General features: G+C 42.5%; 1 protein-coding gene across 1 annotated transcript in view; it reads left to right on the forward strand.

Annotated features, from left to right (window-relative positions):
- The first annotated feature begins 3679 nt into the window (after positions 1-3679).
- LOC134285111 (uncharacterized) overlaps positions 3680-14428 on the forward strand; it is a 192223-nt gene continuing 181474 nt past the window's right edge. Inside the window, exon 1 of the mRNA XM_062845172.1 lies at positions 3680-3742. The gene's annotated coding sequence lies outside the window, so the exon portion shown is untranslated. The remainder of the gene's footprint in view (positions 3743-14428) is intronic.

The raw sequence follows: 14428 nt of genomic DNA on the forward strand, positions 1-14428 counted from the left end.
GCTATGAGGTTTCGTTGCGCTTGTGCGTTCATTTTCTCTTTTAGGGCACCCCTTCCTATTTCATCACCTTTTCCTTTCCTAATCCCATCCTATCTCTTGTCCCATTCTCCCTCAGGTAAATGATGAAATAGGCTTACATGTATGGCGATGGCACAAATGTCCCAAATGGAGGATAACGTGCCTCTGGAGCCGGCTTTCTGATACCTGATACCAACACTGTCTTCGCAGGCAGAAGATCAGCAGTCAGAACGGCGCAAAGTTTGCTCCAGACACTGTTGCACTCACCATGGTCTTTGACAGCAACTGCAAGCCGCAAGAAGTTCCGTAACCTGCAAAGCCTGAAGGCGAAAAAGTGGCATATTAAGCCAACAAACCCACCACCAATAATTTCGACGACCAATTTGAGAGATGCGTGAGTGGATGAGTGGGCTGCAAAACGGTGAGTCGATAAGGAGAGCGTCCAACATAGCTGTGGTCCTCACAAGTTCCTACCTCATGCTTCCACGGGTCAAGCGATGACAAAGACCGCCAGCTAAGAGTTGTGTGCTTAGCTGGTAGTGCAGCCTGAGCACTGTTGTCCTTCTGACTTCAGCTAGATTGAGGAGGTACGATTCGAGCGTTTGTTCACCAAGGAGGTGCGGCTCAAACAGCATCTGTTCTGGCATCCAGCGGCTGAGTAAGAAACGCTGCACCACGCCCAGCTAGATCCAAGGTGGTAGCCCCATCAGCGTGGTCGTCCCAGTGTTGGTTGGGACGTTAAACAGAACTGGCACGATGGCCCTCCGGCGAAACAGGAGTGTTGGCGTAGGCCCAATAAGCCACCCGTAAAAATCCCCATTGCGAATAACATAGGAGAAAATACGACTCGATACAATCGGCATAGATCCACGCGATGAAATAAGGACTACGATTGGAAACTTGGAACATGGAATTGCAAGTCTCTAGGTTTCATCCCAAGCAACACACCTTGTTATGGAGAAGTTTCTCGTACTTTTCCAAAACATTTTACAGTCATGTAATAAAGTTACGGCAACATGTTTCATGACTTTTGCATGACCGAAAAAGCGCACGTTTTTTGTTTTGCAAAAGTTTTGACGTAATGAAAACAAACATAATGAAAACAAACAAACATGTTAACGAGATGTTATGAAATACATATTATAGCCTAAAGAAGGGAGTATTTTTGTGGTGTTTATTACTTTTAAAATACAAAATTCGAACATTACCTGACAAACATGAGTAATTATGAGAACACAAATACATGAAAGTATAATTGATTTTTTTTATTTTGGCAGCAGCTCGTCTGAAAAGAGCAACCAAAATCTTGAGATGAACCAGACTCAAAAACAAAATCGAGAAAAGTAAACCTGAAAAACAATCCAAAGTTAAGTTATCTGAAGGCTAAAAAAGTGTGCGCTTTTAAATTTATCGTGGATAATGACATTTTACCTCTACAAAATTGAGGCGCTATTCGATCGACTGAATATTTCTGAAAATTCTTGTTTTTTTTCAACAAGAATCAATATGGTGGTAGCATCAAAAGTCTAGCACAAAAAATAGGGAGCATCCATTAAGTACGTCACGCTAAAATCGAGAATTTTCGACCCCCCCCCCCTTCATACGTGTTTTTCCTATACTTAATACATTCCTTGTCACAGTTTCACAAACCCCCCCTCCCCCCTAGGCCCGCGACGTACTTAATGGATGGCCCCATACAATGCCAATCAAAAACATTCTTAAATGTGATTTTTTAGTATTCTTTATTTTCAACAAACAGCGTATTTTTTAAAATTTATACTCCTCGGTAGGGTCAACACAAAGATAATCGATTAATGGATATAATGCACAAATTTTTCAAATAATTTTCTTTTTTTTTAATAATTTCAAATAATTTTGTACTCTCAGAAGCTATATGATGCTTTAGAGAACATTGGTGGTAATAAAAGAAAGTGTTAGAATTTTGCGGCAAATATTTTAGATGTTACGTCTGGTTGTCTCTGGTGTTGCTGTAAACAATATTCATGCGTCAGAGGCCAGTTTTCGCATGCTGCTATCAAATAATTTCTTCTTATTTGTTTTGATAGTGAATATTTTCTGACATACACTGTAACTGACAACACATCGCCGAGCAGCACACATGTCACGGCAGCGAAAGTTTTTGTTACACAGAAGTCACTGTGACTTACATCTAGCATTGTTGCCTATAGCGGTACGCACACGTTGCATCACACGAACAATACTTGAGTTACTAGTCAAAATTAGTAAACAAAAATCAGCTGTTCCCGGCAAAATCAAACGAGCGTATTTCCAACCAGTAGATTTGCATTAGTGTTCGTGACACCGCTGCGAGACAATAATTTGAACGAACGTCTGTCAAGAAATGATTTATTATGTTTTTAATATGTCATCCAAAAGTATTGGAAAACAATATATGACAATATAAAAATCTTAACATTCCATTGAGAGGGCATCTAAACATCAATCAGCTGATTTGCACAACAACATACGTCACATAAACATACGGAAAATGGCAAAATTTCGTAAAATTGAATCGTTCTTCGTCGCTGTGTCACAGCAGTGGGAAAAATACAAACATAAACGCATCCCCGCTCGTACGGTCATCCGCCACTCAATAGCACTCGAAATGAGAAAGAGGAAGACAAGAAAATTTCGTCGCTGAAGCGGAGAAGACTACACTTCCCAGCAACATAACAAAAGTAAAAGAAGAAGGAAGAGATATGTAAGTGTTGTGTGATGCCTTCCAGCGAGTGCGGGAGACTGAGGATAACTGATGAGATTCGTTGAGGTGTTTCTGTTGATTGACGACGGTTTGGGCAATGTGCGGGATCAATAGCGGCCCAAAGCTAGAGGAGAAAATCCACAAATCCGTCTGCTCCAAGCGGAATCTCGTTGAACCAAACAGTGGAACTATTTTGATCTGACGGGCTCACGAATGTAAACAAACATTTGTGCGTATTTCATATTATGAGAGAATCATGTTATACGTTTGGTTGATAAAACTAAACTACAACATATTTAACAAACTTGAGTGACAAAACCATTGCCGGGTAGCGAGGCACATCATTTCAGAGTTTGTTTTCAAAAAACATATTGGAAACATTATTTTGGATGCACATGTTCTCTAAAAACTTGTGAAAACTACGTTTTTTCTAGGGATGTTTTCGAAAAACTTTTATGTAACATAATTTAACATATTTTTAGCTGCAACTTGTTTCGATGTGTTACTTGGGATAGGATGTGACAGGATAACTACATCCCCGCAACTTCGACATCGTGGCGTTGCAGGAACTTTGTTGGACTGGACAGAAAGTGTGGAAAAGCTGGCATCGAGCGGCTACCTTCTACCAAAGCTGTGGCACCACCAATGAACTGGGAACAGGATTTATAGTGTTGGGCAAGATGCGACAACGTGTGATCGGGTGGCAGCCGATCAACGCAAGGATGTGCATGTTGAGAGTTAAGGGCCGTTTCTTCAACTACAGCGTCATCAACGTCCACTGCCCACACGAAGGGAGACCCGATGACGAGAAAGAAGCGTTCTACGCGCAGTTAGAGCAAACATACGATGGTTGCTCGCCGCGTGACGTGAAAATCGTTGTCGGCGACATGAACGCGCAGGTAGGAAGGGAGGAAATGTACAGACCGGTAATCGGGCGAAACAGCCTGCACGCCGTATCGAATGATAACGGCCAGCGATGCGTAAACTTTGCAGCCTCCCGTGGTATGGTAGTCCGAAGCACCTTCTTCCCCCGCAAAGATATCCACAAAGCCACCTGGAGATCACCCGACCATCAAACAGAAAACCAAATCGACCACGTTCTAATCGACGGTAAATTCTTCTCAGATATAACCAACGTCCGCACATACCGCAGTGCGAATATAGATTCGGATCACTACTTAGTCGCTGTATGCATGCGCTCAAAACTTTCGACAGTTATCACCATGCGTCGAAGTCGAACGCCGCGACTCAACATCGAGCAGCTGCTTAACGTAGAAGTGGCTCAAGACTACGCGCAGCAGTTAGCAGTGGCCCTACCAACGGAAGAGCAGCTTGGCGCTGCTACACTTGAAGGTGGCTGGAGGGACATCCGATCCGCCATAGGTAGTACCTCGGCTACAGCACTAGGCTTCGCGACTCCGAATCACAGAAACGACTGGTACGACGGCGAATGTGAGCAGTTGAAAAACGAGAAGAATGCGGCATGAATGCTGCAGCACCGTACGAGAGCGAATGAGGCACGCTACAAACAGGCGCGGAACAGGCAGAACTCAGTCTTCCGGATGAAGAAGCGCCAGCAGGAAGAACGAGATCGCGAAGCGATGGAAGAGCTGTACCGCGCTAAGGACACACGAAAGTTCTACGAGAAGCTGAACCGCTCGCGCAGAGGCTTTGTGCCACAATCCGACATGTGCCGAGATAATCACGGGAATATTCTCACGAGCGAGCGTGAGGTGGTCGAGAGGTGGCGGCAGCATTACGATGAGCACCTCAATGGCGACGTTGCAAGTACCGAAGGTGGCGTGGTAACAGATCTAGGAGTATGTGCACAGGACGAAAGACTTCCGGCCCCTGACCTCCAAGAGATTGAAGAGGAGGTTGGCCGGTTGAAAAATAACAAAGCCGCTGGAGCAGATCAACTACCAAGCGAGCTTCTAAAATACGGTGGAGAAGCACTGATGAGAGCACTACACTGGGTCATTACCAAAATTTGGGAGGAGGAAGTATTACCGGAGGAATGGATGGAAGGTAGCGTGTGTCCCATCTACAAAAAGGGCGACAAGTTGGATTGCGGGAACTATCGCATGATCACACTACTGAGCGTTGCCTACAAGATACTCTCTCAAATTTTATGCCGCCGACTATCACCGATTGCAAGAGAGTTCGTGGGTCAATATCAGGCTGGATTTATGGGTGAACGCGCTACAACGGACCAGATGTTCGCCATCCGCCAGGTGTTGCACAAATGCCGCGAATACAACGTGCCCACACTTCACTTGTTCATCGATTACAAATAAGCGTATGATACAATCGATCGAGAACAGCTATGGCAGATTATGGCTCTACCCCATTTGGCATAATGCCATTTGGCATAACGCCATTTCGCATAATGCCATTTGGCATAATGGCCATATGGCATAATGGCCATTTGGCATAATGCCGTTTGGCATAATACGAAGAACAGCCTTCTTGGTAAGAATGTGCATAATCCTTGTTATGCCAAACGGCCATTATGCCAAATGGCCGTTATGCCAAATGGCCATTATGCTAAATGGCATTATGCCAAACGGCATTATGCCAAATGGGGTAGAGCCGCAGATTATGCACGAATACGGATTCCCGGATAAACTGATACGGTTGATCAAGGCGACGATGAATCGAGTGATGTGCGTAGTTCGAGTATCAGGGACACTCTCGAGTTCCTTTGAATCTCGCAGTGGGTTACGGCAAGGTGATGATCTTTCGTGCTTGCTGTTCAACATTGCTTTAGAGAGGGTTTAATTAGGAGAGCGGGGATAAACACGAGTGGTACGATTTTCACGAAGTCCATTCAGCTGCTTAGTTTCGCTGATGATATTGATATTATTGTTCGTAAATTTGTGACGATGGCGGAAACGTACATCCGACTAAAGAGTGAAGCCAGACGAATCGGACTAGTCATTAATGTGTCGAAGACAAAGTACATGATGGCAAAGGGCTCCAGGGAGGAATCAGCGCGCCCGCCACCCCGACGGTGATGAAATCGAGGCGGTTGAAGAATTCGTGTACTTGGGCTCACTGGTGACCGCCGACAACGACACCTGCAGAGAAATTCAGAGGCGCATTGTGGCAGGAAATCGTGCTTACTTTGGGCTCCGCAGAACTCTACGATCGAATAAAGTTCGCCGTAACACGAAGTTAACTATCTACAAAATGCTGACTAGACCGGTCGTCCTCTATGGACACGAAACATGGAACCTACGTGCAGAGGACCAACGCACCCTTGGAGTTTTCGAACGGAAGGTGTTGCGTACCATCTACGGCGGAATGCAGATGGAAGACGGGACTTGGAGAAGGCGAATGAACCACGAGCTGCATCAGCTGCTGAGAGAACCAACCATCGTCCATACCGCGAAAATCTGGAGGTTGCGGTGGGTGGGTCACGTCATCAGGATGTCGGATAGCAACCCGACTAAAATGGTTCTCGAGAGTCATCCGACCGGTACAAGAAGACGTGGAGCGCAGCGAGCTAGGTGGGTTGACCAAGTGGAGGACGATCTGCGGACCCTACGCAGAGTGCGGAACTGGAGACAAACAGCCATGGACCGAGTGGAATAGAGACGGCTCCTATGTACAGCGTGGCCACCCCGGCCTTAGCCTGATCGGTAAGGGAAGTAATATTATCAAGTTATGAAATGTTCTTTCTTACAAATCGCAAAAAATTGGTACCGCAGACTTATAGGCGCAACACTAGCAAAATTTCAATCTACATCGTTTATAAAGAATCGCATATTTTTCTGAACATTTTTATAAAACCCATATTTTTTGCGACAGCAAGATTGCTGGTTTTGTTCATAATTGCCTATGTATAGGCGTTATACGCGAAATGTTCTCTGAATTACCTGGTCGCGTAAAACGCCTAAGTGTATACATACCAGCAGACAAATTATTGGTCATTTCAAACAGAATTGTTAAATTTGTGCCAAATTCAGTAATTTCAGTAGATTATTTCGCTGTGCATTGGACATTTGGCGATGTACCTACATTTATTGATAGACCACACTTCTGCCAACAACGCCATACACGCGATTCACCGCCCGGTTGGTCCGTAACGCGCATGTCACTGACCTCCACCAACGCTGGCTGGCTGCCGACTCTCTCTTCTTGTTTGCTCTTTGTGGCAAGCAGCCAGCCATGGGCCAAACGCTTCTCTGTGCCGCCGAGACCGGTTCACATGCCGGCATGGGTAGCAGAAGATGCTACCTCGCTGCTTGCTGCTCTTCTTCTCGGTCTTTTCCGCAAGTGACCCAATGTACTGCACACCCATACCGAAACGAAAGCATAAACACTAAACCTCCGAGAGTGCGCTTGGCTCCTGTTCGAAAATAAGTTTGTGTATCATAATACTTGTTTATTTATTTATTTTAATTTGTTATTATAATAACAAACAATAAAAAGTTGTGGCATCTGCAACGATTACCTCACTTACGTCTGAATGGGAGGTAAATGGTTTTATATTTGCGCGGCTTATGCCACATGTTGCTTTGGCCCCCCGTGCATTCGTTTCACCGTATTTCTTGAACGTACGCAATTGCCCAGCTGAACCGGAGTTTAGATTGGATCCTTGATTGGATCCTAATGCCGATTGGGCAATCACAGCTGCTGGTCGCCGGTCGAGAAACGTGCTCCTCTCCGAGCGCGAAGCTACCCTGGTAGATGAACTTAGACGTTTCCAGTCCTAGGAGGTCAGCTAATCCCTCGCTGGAGCACTATCCGGAGGAGGTCTTTTCTATGTTTGACCACCCAAATGGGGGGATTTCTCGTCGACTGGGGATGGGGCAACTCGCTCTGGCTCCAAATCCCATTCGCTAGCGGCCGCCAGTTATGCTGCTCTATTGCTTGGGAGTTGTTTTTTGTTAGAAAAATGTTTGTTTGTCCCCCGGCGGCTGCTGAGGAGACTAGCAAATCTGCACTGCCCTGTCGTCGTATGCAAAACTCCAGGATTCGTTCGAAGTAGATGCTCCGCCACAGTCGGTTTTCTAATGCTGTTGCAGCCGTGTGAAATACGAACATTTGCAATGATCTGCTGGGGATGCTGTCCGTGGGACCTTCTAATGCCGGTCGCATCGTATCCACATGTGGCGGTCCCGCGTGTTTCCTGCGCACATATGTGTGATATGTGAGAGTTAGAAAATTGAACATGTGTATTTCTTACTAGGATAGCATACCTTTAGGGGAGCAGATTTCTAACATATGAGGAATTGTCCCATTGGGCGAAGATAGACGAGGTCCCAACAAGCTTCTCTCGGATGGAACATATGTGGGATGAGGAAGATTCGTCCTTCCTTTTCCCCTTTGCCTGAGCACAACCTAGAATGTCCATGTGTGAGCTCACCAGCTACACAGCGCTCTTCGAAATCGATTTTCCCCACTGAACCTGGTTAAAAAGTTGGCAAAAAATCACATATCTGTGCGAAGGGAGTTGTCACGTTTTCAGGAAACAGACGGGCAACCGCAGCAGCCAGCACTGCACTTTTCTAATGCCGTATTAGAAAACGGGTTGAGCAATCGCAGTAGGAGAGCAGGATCCCACGGAGCATGTGAGTAAACATAGAAAACTAGACCAACCAACAACGACTACCTACAACTACGAATACGACGATGGACCGAGCCAACCCAACCTCTCTAACATCATCCCGGAGAAGGAGCCACCGAAGCAGAAGCAGCAGCAAGCAACAACGGCGCGGGAGGTAACAAGAAAAGTACACACATCTGTCTCACCGAACTCGCGCTCTGTGTACTGCACACATATGTTCCGGTCCCGACGGATGAAACAAAAAAAAAACAGAACTATGCGCGCCCTTATGTGTGGCCGTGATACACCACACAATCCAGTTGAAGGTACTGCTGAACCCAATACATTCATATGCGACGAAAGAAGCTCGAAGGATCTGGCGGCCTTGGGAGACGCGACGGGGACAACAACTACTCCTAGAGGAACAGGTCAGTTCCCTTTTTGCTCTCTGTGCTGCATTGGCTGGAGTAGCGCAGTCGAGTCATGCAACGATGGGATTTTTTTTATTCCAACTCCTTGGCACAGGGCGGAATGATACGGGCGGAACGACTGCTGTTGCCGCAGGACAAATGTGAAGTTTGTGGTCATGCGGAGGATAGAGCCCCACAACTATGGTTCCCTACTATGACGATGGAAGCAGTACCAAATCATCTAATCTGTACACAGAAACTGTACACCTATTTGTTGCCGGAGGAGATAAACATAGAATACAGTTTACAGCTTTGTTCTATCTCCTCCCAAGCACGTCAGCGATGATTAATGCTGCAGTACTGTAATGCTGTAATTTTGGTTCTAATATATATACGTCTCCTCCCTTTATAAATCTGCACAATGTTATGTCCTGGATTACCATGCGTCTCCAGAACTCTGGTCTGGAGCCCTCCGCCATCAACTATATACGGTAGGTAGGGGAACAAAGCCCAAAATGCGAAGATGGGGTAAAATGGCCCAACTCATAAAATCATTCCTGAATGGGACTTGATCATTACTATAGGTGAATGGTGTCAAGATATGTTTGCATCGAACATTCTTCTAGAAGCTAGGCCACCAAACCCACGAAAAATCTTTTGATTTCCAAATGAAAATTGCCAACTTCCGGTTTTTCGTGCTTGCAATTAAGGTTTTCTGGTGATTTTATTACCAGCCAAGTGTTTCCAACGAGACTGAGGCACACATGGAGACGCATGGTTGTTGATGTGTACGCTTTCCATGTTAGGGGTCATTCAAATATTACGATCATCGTTTTGTGGGGAGGGGGGTAAAACTCCATTTATTGGGTATACGAATAAAGCGGGACAGAGGGGGGAAAAGGAGTAGGAAATGCCTGAAAAATGATGGACGTAATTTTTGAATGTTTTCATGAAGTGGCATCTTACCCCATGGCAGATCGTCGTTTTGCACCACTTCCGTTTTACGAAACAGTTTTTAAAATCGCTAAAATCGATGAAAATGCAATAGTTTAGTGAATAGTTTTGCTGAAGTATCGAGCAAATATTGTCTAGTTGCTGTTACCACTTTAAAAGCCTAACAAATGAGTCTAATTATCATTGAAAACGATGAAAGTTTGAAAAATGGCATTTTACCCTACTTGACCCTACCGATACTAGTCTCATTACGGTTCATTACGGTATCCATGTAAAGCGTACAAGCAGAATAGTGAGCCCGTAGTGTTTCCGAACAAGGATGAGCTCACTGGCATAGAGTAAGGTGGGGCAAAAGTTCGACCTTAGTTGAAAATTCAACTTTTTTCAAGAAATCGAAGCAGATAAAAATAAATGAATACCGTGTGGTGATTCTACCATCCATGAGCTAAAAATTTGCTGAACAAAGTTACACCAAATATCTTTTCAATTTTGAGTTATATCACTTTTTGTATGTGTGTGTCTAATTCGAACTCTTGCCCCACCACTGGGGCAAAAGTTCGAATCTAGTGTTTGTGGAATTTCACTAACCGTAGCACACTATTTTGACACTTTGGCATTGGCGTAGCTAGGGGGGGTTCCAGGGGTGCCAGGCACCCCCTAGAACAAATTTGGCACCCCCTAGAATTTACAGGTGACTGTCAGTATGATTTAAAAGTTCACACAACAATTACAAGCTTTTATTAATGGAACATTTAAACAAAACTAAAGCACTCCCGAATTTACTTATGTACATTTTTACGTTTTGGATATTGGTAAGAGCAATCAACAGACTTCTCCATGGATTCCTCCTAAAATACCTCTATCTATTCATACAGTAATTTTTTTAGGCTTCATTTATGGATTCTTCCCGATATTTCCTCAATAAACTTCCGTTAGGATTCTCCAGGCAGTCTTGATGGGGTTTTGCATACTAGAAATTTCTGCAGAGATTGATCCAGCAATTTCTCTTAGAATTTCTTTGGAAATTCTTACTATGATACTTCTCGGAATTCTTCTAGGGATTTCTCTAAAAATTTCTATTGGGATTCCTTCAGGAGTTCCTGGTGGGACTATTCAAGACAATTTTCCTGGGATCCTTTCAGCAGTTCCGACGGTGATTCTTCCAGGAATTCCTATAGAGATGTTGTTCAGAGATTCTTTCAGAAATTTCTCATGGCATTCCTCCAGGAATTGTGGCTAGGATTCCTCAAGCAACTCATGCTGCGGTTCTTCCAGTAATTTCTCTAAGAACTCCCCCAAAAATTCTCACTGTAATACCTTCAGGAATTGTACTAAAGTAGTTCTTCCGGAAAATCTCCCAGGGATTCTTTCTAAAAATCTTTTCGGTGATTCTTCCAGTGATTTCTTCAAGGGTTTTTCCAGAAATTCCACTGGGGATTTCTCCAAGAACTTCTATTGACTTTTGTCCATAAATTCCAGCTGGAATTCTTCAAGCAATTCCTATTAGGACTCCTTCAGAAATACTTCTAGGAATTTCTCCTGGCATACTTACTTGCTGCAACACTTTCGGGAAATCTTCCTGGGATTTCTCCAGAAAATCTTCCTGTGATTCCATCAGGGATTCCTCCTTCTACTTCTACCGATCCTTTCAAGGATAACTGTAGATATTCCTCAACGAATTTGTTAGAGGAACTTCTCTTAGGATACCTCTGGTATTCCTGTTTCTAGGACTTCTCACAAAAATACTTCTATGATACCTCCCGGAATTCTAGGAATATTCCTTCAGATATTTCAGCTGGGATTCCCCAAGCAATTCGCGAAACTAACTGTGGTACTACAGAAATTATGCTACGGATTCTTCTAGCGCTTTCTCCTGGCTTTTTTTACTGGGATCTTTCCAGGCAATCTCCCTAGAATTCTTTCAGAAATTCCTTTGGTTGTTCTACCAGGGATTTCTCCAAGGACTCATCCAGGATTTCCTTCAGAGATTTTATCCAAAGATTCCACCAGAAATTCATCATGGATTTCCTGCATAAACTACTTTTGGCCTTCCTCCAAGAATACTTCAAACTCCTCCTGTGATTCTTCCAGCAATTCCTCCAAAAATTCTTACAATTATACGTTAAGAAATTCTTCTAGTGATTCCTATACGAATCAAATTCGCCCGGGAAATCTTCCTGAGATTCCTTCAGAAATTCCTCCTGCTATTCCTTCGGGGCCTTCTCTATAGATTCTTCTAGAATATCTCTACCGGTCTTTGCAGGGACTTCTCTAGGTATTCCAAATATCCTGATGGGGTTTCTCTAGAATTTCATGTATAGCTTCCTCCAGCAATTCCTCCTAGGATTTCTGCTGAGATTTATACAATGATAAAATCCAGAATGCTTCTTAGAATACCTCCTGAGACTTTTCCTTTGATATCTTCAGAAGCTCTCCAGTGATTCCTCCAAATTTTTTTATACAAGAAATTTTATCCAAGGATTCTCTCATAAATTTCTCATGGAATTCCTCCAGGTACTCCTCTTGGCCTTTCAGCTGGATTTCTCAAGCTATTCCTGCTGTGGTTCTTCCAGCAATTCCTTCTAGAACTCATCCAGAAACTCTTTTGGGATTCTTCTAAGAATTTCTCCAGGGATTACTTCAAAAAACTTGCTGGGATTATTCAAGGCAATCTTCCTAGGAGCCTTGAAAAAATACCTTCGATGTTTCCTCCTGAAAATCCTAAAGGATTTTTTTACATACTAGACACATCCAGAAATTCCTCTAGAATTGTTATTCATTCATTTCTCTAGAAAATAATCATGGTATTACTTCTGGAACTCCTCTTAGCCCTCTTCAAAGAATTCCAGCTGAATCCCAATAGAAATCTCTAGAGGAATCCCTAAACGAATTTCGAGAATATTTGGAATTTCCAGAGAAATCCTGTAATGAAGTCCTATAGGAATGTCCGGGGAAAACTTGTTATTAATTTGAAGGCACAGAATGTTGCTAATTGATTAATTGAGATGTGAATTTGTGAAAAAAAAATGTTGGTGGGATTCAAACCCACGACTCCGCATTCGCTAAACCGCAGTATAGCTTTGAGGGTTCCTTCGGCATAGTTGTTTTTTTTTTTTGTAAAAAAAAATCTGCGGTACCTTCATTGGAATTTTATCAGAAATTTCTTAAGATTTTTTGTTCTATAATTTCAATGGCTATTTCTTCGAAATTTTTTCAGTTATTTCTTTCTCAGTTATTTTGAAAATTTATATTTATTGCTTCCGAAAATTGCTGAACTGGAAATTCAGACATCCTCAACTCGACTTACTCAAAGAAAATTCTATGAAACTCACGAAAAACTTCCTGACAAATTCCCAAAGAAATTGCCGGAAAAATGCCATTAAAATTACATTAAAACTCTCAAAGTTACCAAAGAATTCATCTAAGAATAACCAAAGAAATTCCTGAAGAAAATAATATATTCTATAAAAATTTCCACAAACATTCACAAAAAAAACAAAGCAATTCTAAAACAAAATTCCGAAATAATCAAAAGAATTTCTTAAGAAAATTTAGAAAGAATTTTAAAAGTAATTGCCGTTGAATCATCGTGACAGAATTTTTAAAGTACCGCGATTTATGAAAGAATTTCCGAAGGAGTTTTCGAAGGAATACCGAATAGCATAGATAATAATAGTCCAAAAAATTGACGAAAATTAAAAAAAGTAGAATGGCTGCATCCATTCATTACGTAACGCTAAAATCGGCATTTTTCGACCCCCTTCACCCCTCCGTAACGCTTTTTTGTATGAAACCCCGAAATTTTTTGTATAGACCGTATCGCTCGACGATACTCCCCCTCCTCCCCCTAGAGCGTTACGTAATTTGTGGATGGCGCCAATGACTTGCCGAAGACATTTCCAAAAAAAATTTGAGGAAGATTTTAGAGTTATTGTCGAATGAATTACCAAAGCAATTGCCTGGAGAATTTTAAAAAGCAAATATCAATAGTATTGCTATAATTAACAAAACAATGCTTGAAATACTACTAAAAAATTGGCGAAGGAAATCCCGAGAAAACATTTTAAAGGATTTGCTAATGAAACAAAAAGCCAAATAAACTCCTAATGGAATAGCCGAAGAAATTTCCCTATGAAAATTTCAAAGGATGCGTGAAAGGTGTTTAGTATCAAAGTCCAAACTAATTACCTAATAAATTCTTAAATAAATTGCCGAAAGGGATCCAAAGATATTACCGAAGAAATTTGCCATATCCAATGTAATTAATGAGAGAAATAAATTGCTAAACAATTTCCAAATAAATTGCCGGGAATATTCCCTGAAGAACTACCGAAACAATGTTTGCCGAAAGCATAAATTCCTTGTATCATACTCGATTATCCAAAATGCACGAAGTTGAAATTTTGACTTATTACTACAATGTTGGTTTTAAGTAAGTCAAAATTTCAGCTTCATATAGCTAAATCGGAATTTGGTGCGAGCATCAGACTCCCGAAGAAAAAAATCGAAGTTCGCTCGCTCCAAATTCCGGGCTTCAACTGGATTGATAATATGTTCGTGAAGCTTTAGAACGGAACTAAGGATAATCGAGTCCAAATTTTGTATGTGAAAACGTAATCTCACGGACCTGATTGTTTTCAATCTATAAAACAAAGAGGTTGTTGCTCAAACTGAAAATACAAATTCCATTTATTATACGCAATCAAGTTATCAAGTTTTCAAACCTCACATGGCGGGGAAAGTGTTTAATCAGTACATGTACTTGTTGTT

The sequence above is a fragment of the Aedes albopictus genome, chromosome 1 (genome assembly GCF_035046485.1).
Source record: "Aedes albopictus strain Foshan chromosome 1, AalbF5, whole genome shotgun sequence".
Lineage (NCBI taxonomy): Eukaryota > Metazoa > Arthropoda > Insecta > Diptera > Culicidae > Aedes > Aedes albopictus.